General features: G+C 45.7%; 1 long non-coding RNA gene across 1 annotated transcript in view; it reads right to left on the reverse strand.

Moving 5' to 3' along the window:
- The window catches only part of LOC143279844 (uncharacterized), a 236509-nt gene extending 229234 nt beyond the window's left edge, over nucleotides 1-7275 (reverse strand). Inside the window, exon 1 of the long non-coding RNA XR_013054960.1 lies at nucleotides 6852-7275. This is a non-coding gene — a long non-coding RNA (uncharacterized LOC143279844). The remainder of the gene's footprint in view (nucleotides 1-6851) is intronic.
- Nucleotides 7276-8232: the final 957 nt, after the last annotated feature.

Genomic DNA, 8232 nt, shown 5'->3' on the forward strand with positions numbered 1-8232 from the left:
GCCTTTAGTGGCCCACTAGCAAGCAGCGGGCCGGGTGAGTTACATCAATCTCTCCTCTCCTCTCCTCTCCAGGGGGGTGGACGTTGTCCACTTGGCCTGTAGGGTCCAGCGAGTTGTTAACAAATCTCTTCAGATACAAGTGATGTTTTTGTTTGAAGGGCTGTAGATCTTAGTGGGGCCTCCATCCTTTTTCTTTTTCTCCCACATTTTAGATTTTACTTTTTTTCTTTTTTCTTTTTTTCTTTCTTCTGTTCTTATAGCCTTCCATACTTCGCGCCCAGGTCCTTTGTTTTTTGTTGTTGTTGTTTTTTTTTTCCAGTATCGTATTTAATTTTTCATGAGCTCATACGCAATTTTTCTCATGCCTTTCCCTTCATTACTTCAGTTGAATAGTTCTTCCCCTGCCATAGATTTTCAGAAAGAAGGAATTCTAAATAATGATAACAATAATCGTGATAATAGAAATACTACTACTACTACTACTACTACTACTACTACTACTAATAATAATAACAACAATGATAACAATAACAACAACAGCAACAACAATAACAACAACAACAACGACATTCATTTTCTGTCTAATATCAGCATCTTGGATGAACAGACTGTAAATAAATAAATAGACGAACGAATCCCTTATTACTTATCGTCTGGCTGAGCAGCCATTGCCCCGTAGTGTGTCTTGGTGCGTACGTTCTAAGAATTTTTTGACTACTGTGTACATTAGTCTGGGCATATAAACTTGCTCTAGTGTGCTGCTGGTTTGCGTCCTAATGTATATGCATGTGTGGCGGGTGATTATATTATTTATGTCTGGGTTTGTTGTTGCTCTTGTGTGGGTTGCGGTGTTTCTTCTTCTTCTTCTTCTTCTTCTTTTACTTCTTCGTTCGTATGCTGCAACTCCCACGTTCACTCGTATGGAAACGAGTGGGCTTTTACGTGTATGACCGTTTTTACCCCGCCACGTAGGCAGCCATACTCCGGTTTTGGGAGAGTGTATGCTGGGTATATTATTATTTCCATAACCCACCGAACGCTGACATGGATTACAGGATCTTCAACCTCACATCCGTGCATGGCTTGGGCGAAACGAAATCATCGTTAACGTTGAATTATTTACAAATTTCTTCTGATACATACATGTCTTTCTCAGGAGGACTATCCCCCCTCACCCCCCCCCCCCCCCCCCACCCGACCACCCACCTCCCTTCCACCACTACCACCACCACCACCCCATGCCACACTCTTGCCCCTTCATCTGCCCCATGGCTGCATTCCGTTGCCTCCTGGTGTTAGGGGAGTCAACATTGAAATCAAACTGATCCAAGTCCACTTGCGGGTGGGGGTTTGGGGGGGTGGGGTGGGGGGGCTAAGGGAGGGGGGCGCAGATAGGGAGGTCAACTGACCGACAACTTAAAGACAAACCCTCGGAGCGGGGATTACAGGGCGGTGCTATCAAAGATACCCCCCTACAGGGCGTATTGGGGATGTCAAGAGGGAGGCAAGCCAAGCCAGGAACGGGAGGTGACATTGCGCTGTTGTGAACGACGGGACTTTCATCAGTCGAGTGGGTCTCTTTAAAACCGTGGCGGCCATGTTTTGTTTTCACAGCAGCGGACACGACGTGTTGGTCAACACTTTGGCGGCCAGCTTCCTCCTTACCTCACCTATACAACCCGCGATGGTATCAGCAGACCCCCGGCAAAGACCCTTCATATGGGTAGAGCCTAATGCAGGAACTTTGAATACCCGTGCCGTAGGGCATCCTGTTCCTCTTCGTTAGTTCCCGTTCCTGTAAGCTCGGGCAAGCCTCGGATGACTGCGTTTGCAATGGGGTGGGGTGGGGGGGTAAAGACCTAGAGCTGGCTGGCGTCTTTGATTAACCCATTGACTGCCGTGCGCGTTCAATTCAGGGTCATAGTGACTGTTACTGATGACTTCAAAAAGAAAGAGAAATAACCGTGGAAGGCTGAAAATTCACACATTCGTTTAGAGTGGTTTATCTCCAGGCCATTTTCTCACATTCTGGCTGATCTTGGGGGGTTGGGAGGGGGGGGGGGATGGGGAGGGGGGGGGGGAGGCGGACACTGATTCATGACTTGAAACACTACTTTGTGTTGTTGTTTACTTTCATGGCAGTCAAAAGGGTTAAGATCAAGTTGTTCCAGGGCTGTGATCTTGGTCTGAAGAGTGGAGTTGAGTTCGAGGTGGGGTGGGGCGGGGGGGGGGGGGGGGGGGGGAAGGAGAGAATCCTTGCGACTGGTTTTGCCTCACTGATCACGCTGGCCACTTTTGTTGGTCAAAACGGCGCTTCATTTCCGGAGGGCGGGGTGGGGGTGGGGGGTGGGGGGGTCAATCAAACTGTGTGATTTTGTTAAAGCCCCTGAGTGAGGCTGGCTTTGTGTGGTACTAGTCGTGTATAGTTTGGACCTGTCTGTGGCACCTGATCATTTTGCGAGGTGGGGGGGGTTTCTCTCAATAACCCATCTGTTGCTGATACGATCGACTGAGGACGGACTGAGGCAGAAGGTCGTTTGCTGACTTTGAGTTTTGAACTGAAAATAATGGGTACTTTCGTAACAGACGGAACCCCCCCCCCCCCCCCCATCTCCCCCAACTGAAGCCTCACCTGCACGAAAGAGTCGTGTCACCTATGGTCAATAGGAAGATTGACGGTTTTGACTTCTTTTTTTTGAATCAAGTTTTCATTACATTAGTTGTTTTATTGGATAGCCTTTGTGACATGGTGGGGTTATAAAATCATAATTATGCCCACTATAAAACACTCACAAACACTCACAGAAAATAAAAGTAACATTACACAATTTTGTACGTTCATATACATCTTTCTTAAGTCACCCGAATACATAACAGGCCTCGGCGTGGAGAGAGAGAGACAGACAGACAGACAGTCTGAGAGACTGAGACTGAGATATTTTATTCATTTAAGGCCATGGCCCATACGAAGAGGAGCAACAACAGAGTTAATAATCAATACATAGATGAGCACCACAGGTCCTCACAAAATTTATGATACAAGAGATACTCGCAGCTGAAATGCTTTGAACAGATAAAGTGCCAAACTACGAACGATATTTTCATTGCTAGAAGCCATCAGTAGACCTAATCGGAACAAACATGGATCTGTATAATACTTATTAGGTAATAATTTCACACGAAGATGATGCAAAGCAGGACACATCAAAACAAAATGAACTTCAATAGAGACTTTGCACAATGGACATAACAAAGCAAATTTATTTCTATTGTCACAGCGAAACTGATGAACATTAATTTCGGTTATGCCAAATTTAACTCTGGTCAAGATAAATCGTAAATAACGATCTAAATTCAGAGACAGATATTTCTTCACTAAATGAGTCGAACTATACACTCTATGTAAATCAAATCTGTCACTATACTTAATGCGATTTTCCCAATCTTGCCATCTGCAGTCAATCAGTCGATGGCGGATAATTCGCACAAATAATTTTTCGTCACCCACTCCTTGATTAACCCAAGCATACCCAAAACCAAGTTCAAATAAACATAATCGTACATTAGAAACCCAGTTATTTTTTCCCTTCCAGTCTAAATCATACAACATGTCATGAGCTTTTCGTGGCAATCTATCATTATTTATTTTTAATAATTTTAGCCAATAACTGACACATGTAACTGCAGAGTTAATACAAATAGGATACCTATTCGTCTCACCATAAACTAAGTCATTTGGTGTTCTCATACTAACCCTTAAGAACTTTTTTTTTAGCCCAAACAAATGCACTGACTCACAATGCACAATAGCTTTTTTATCCAGTCCCCACAGTTCTGATCCATATTGCACAATGGGTTGTATTTGAGCATAAAAAAATTCAGAAAAAGATCCAAAGAATTGCTGTTCAATACAAACAATTTCCTTAACACAAACATCAATGCATTCCTTGCTCTACTAGACAGGTCTCTACATGCTGCTACAAAACAAACGAGTTGAAAAAAATATTCCAAGGTATTTATAAGCATTCACAACAGACAATGAAACACCATAAAAAAAAACCACATTTCCCTCGCTGCCAAATACCCCCCCCCCCCCCCCCCCCCCCCCTTCATAAATACAATAATATTACTTTTATTCAAATTAAAATATAACTGTAATTTACTTGCTGCATTTTTCATGCTGTTTAGTTGAGACTGTAAACCAGTAACAGTTTCTGAGAACAAAACTATATCATCCGCTAGTAATAAAACAAACAATTCAAAATAATCAATTGTAAACATAGCACTATGCCTACCCTTCTCTATTACTTCTATTGCCAATTCATTTATGATTAATGAAAATAAGATAGGACTGCACACATCGCCTTGTTTCACACCTCTAGTACAATTAATATAGTCAGTAAGTTTGTCTCCAGATCTGATTCTTGTTTTTATAACATTATACATACTCTTAACACAATTAAAAAGCTCTAATACCATGTTTAATTAAGATAGGCCATAATATGTTCCTGTTAATAGAATCAAACGCCTTTTCAAAATCAGTAAAGGCAACATAAAGTTTGCGATTATAAGAAAACTGTTTCTGAATTAAGGCCAAAAGGGTAAACATATGGTCAGTTGTTGAATATCCTCGCTTAAAACCAGCTTGATACTCCCTAGTTACATTATTTTCCTCAACAAATTCCTGACAGAGAGAGACAGATAGACAGACAGACAGAGTTTAAAATTAATTTCCTCTCTCCCTCTTATCTCTCCTTCCTCTTCTGCTTCTTCTTTTACACAACCAGCATCAGTTTGGTGTGTGTGTGTGTGTGTTTGTGTGTGTGTGTGTGTTGTGTGTGTGTGTGTGTTTGTGTGTGTGTTGTGTATGTGTGAGTGTGTGTGTGTGTGTGTGTGTGTGTGTGTGTGTGTGTGTGTTGTGGTTGTATGTGTATGTATGTGTGTGTGTGTGTATGTGCGCGCGCGTGCGTATGTGTATGTGAGCCGTGCGCGCGCGTGTGTGTGCGTGTATATGTGTGTGTGTGTGTGCGGGTACGCGTGTGTTTTCAAAACCATATACCGAACTCTGATCTTTGAGGCGGGTGTTTCACTGTTTGTGCTCTGCGTGCGAACATACGGAACGAGGTGGGTGGGAGGGTATGTGTATGTGTGGGGGGGGGGGGGGAAGGAGGGGGGTGCAGGGGGGAAGGGGGGGGGCGGTAGGTCAGGCACCGTGGCAGGCAGGCCCTACACTGACATCTGCGGACCCCGGGCAGCAGCATCAGACCCGCAGATTGTTTTCTTTTCTTTTTTTCTCGGCCCCGGCCCCGGCGGGCGGCAGGCAAATGCCCCGTTCTTGATTTGAGGCCGCGGCTGTCAACTTTCATCTGAATAAATCCCAAATGTTCCATAAATACATACTTGAACCGGCTAACCCCCGTGTGTCCTCTCTCGTTTCCCTTTCCCTCCCGCCTATTACGCCCCCTCACCCCCTCGCTCCCCTCCCGCCCCCACCTCTTTTTCTCTCAGTCCCCCGTGGCCTCTACTACCACCACCACCCCCCACCACCCACACACATCCATTACCTCTCTCCATCGTGTGCAAAAGACACCTTCTCTCTCTCTCTCTCTCTCTCTCTCTCTCTCTCTCTCTCTTCCTCTTCCTTGTTCAGGTCCCTTCCGGGTGGAATAAATTCTCTCTCGCACGCACGCACACACACGCACGCACGCACACACACACTAGGTTTGGAGGGGGGGTGAGGTATGACTGATACTTTGGCCGACCAACAAAAAAAGATTCTGTGTAATACTTGGCTGAACAAGTAAGATTTCCTCTAGGAGAGATCACACACACACACACACACACACACACACACACACACACACACACACGCAAACGCACACACACACACACACACACACACACACACACACACACACACACGCACACTAGGTTTGGAGGGTGGGTGAGGTATGATACTTTGGCCGACCAACAAAAAAAATAGATTCTGTGTAATACTTGGTCGTGAACAAGTAAGATTTCCTCTAGGTGAGATCACACAGAGCAAGACAACAAGAAAAACAGAAAACCAGTTTCCGTCAAGAAATTCCCTTCGCTTTTAAACATGACATGTCATATACAGTAAGCAACGTGAGGGAGAAAATCCCGGCGTTCTAAATTTAGTTCAGTTTCCATGTTGGGTGGGGAGTCAATGTGACACTTGACAGGTCACTGATGCTCAATACGTCAGTTGGGTGCCACGTACAGTCCTTGTTGTCAGTATGTCACTGACCTAACACTGGATCAATACTGACTTGTTTGTGTCTGAAAACGTTTAGAACTCGTGAAGCTTCGCGTGTGAAAGTGAGTGCTTCGGACAAAAACGCGTATGACAACACCTGAGCACAACAACGCAACACAACACAACACACACACACGTGGATCTCTCTCTCTCTCTCTCTCTCTCTCTCTCTCTCTCTATATATATATATATATATATATATATATATATATATGGAGAGTTGGGGATGGGGGGTTGGTGTGTGTGTGTGTGGATGTGGGTGTGTGGATGTGTGTGTGTGTGTGGGTGGGTCAGTGTTTGTGTGTGTGTGTGGGTGGGGTGGGTGGTGGTGGTGGTGTGTGTGTGTGTGTGTGTGTGTATGTCAAGAGAGATTTATTCAACCCTTGATCCCCTTTATGGACGTGGGGGGATTTCAGAAAACAACACAACCAACAACACAACTATAGGTTTACACACACACACACACACACACACACACACACATCCCCCACACCCACCAACACCCACCAACACACACACACACACACACACACACACACACACACACACACACACACACACACACACTTACCACGACTTGGGAGGAACGAACAATCCAGTGTTGCTGTTGGGGTTTTTGTTGTTGTTGTTGTTGTCGTTGTTTTTCTTATCAAAAAGTCAAATCAAACCAACCAACCGAACCGAACAGGCCCGTAGCGGAAAAGGCAGTAAAAGGTACGGTGTGCTACACCACACCACACCACACCACACAACACAACTCCACAACCTCAACACACGGCACACAGACTTCAAAGCTTTCCCCACCCCACCCCTCCTTTGTTTACACAAGCACAGTGTAGATCATTCATCTGGTTCGTGTTTTCAACTCATATACTAGTAGCCCAACAACAAATCATTGTCGCATGTTGTTGTTGTGAGACTTGAGGTGGCGGGGGTTCGAATCTGGTCTGTTTACATGTGCACTCCATTAGTAGTAGTCGCTGTACTTGACACGACCTCGGCACTCGGCTGAAATCTGAACTGAACGGAGACCTCAGTGCTCACAAACACCTGCCTCGACGGGCTCGCTTCGCTCACACAGCCACACACACACACACACACACACACACACACACACCGTCACACACACACACGCACACACACACACACACACACACACACAAAGCATGAAGCATTGGCGTTCGTTTCGGGAGCTCTTTTAGGTCATTGGGGGAAAAGGCATGGGAGAAAGAGAGAGAGTGAGGGAGAGAGGGAAGGAGAGAAAGAAAGAGAATGGAGAGGTGAAAGTGTGTTGCGGGGCAGGTGGAAGAAGGGAGGGGTGTGTGTGTGTGTGGGTGGGGGGGGGGGAATGGGGGTAGGGGTGTCGCTTTATCATCAAACGAAAGCATGACTGAACAAGGTGAGCTTCCGTTTTGAATACAGGGGAACCGGGGGGCACAGAGTGGAGTTTGATTTCTTTTATTCAGTGACGGGCACAACAGCCGATGCCGGTGGTCTAAAACGTTTGGACTTTTTCAATCTGATGGTCCCGGGTTCGAATCTCGGTAAAGGTGTCTGGTGGGTAAAGAGTGGAGATTTTCTTTCCGATTCATATACTGATGCAGACCTGCTTGTGCCTGACCCCCCCCCCCCTTTCGCAAGCAGATCAAATACGCCCGTTAAAGATCCTGTAATTCATGTCAGCGTTCGGTGGGTTATGGAAACAAGAACGTACCCAGCATGCACACCCCCGAAAACGGAATATGGCTGCCTACATGGCGGGATAAAAACGGTCATACAAGTAAAAGCTCACTCCGTCGTGTGCATACGAGTCGGTGAACATGGGAGTTGCACCCCACGAACGAAAGAAGAAGATTGTTATTCTGTCAGCCAGCCAGCCAGCCAGTCAGTCAGCCAACCAGCCAGTCAGTCAGCCAGTTAACCAATCAGTCAGTCAGTTAGCCATTCAGTCA

The sequence above is a fragment of the Babylonia areolata genome, chromosome 3 (assembly GCF_041734735.1).
Source record: "Babylonia areolata isolate BAREFJ2019XMU chromosome 3, ASM4173473v1, whole genome shotgun sequence".
NCBI lineage: Eukaryota > Metazoa > Mollusca > Gastropoda > Neogastropoda > Buccinidae > Babylonia > Babylonia areolata.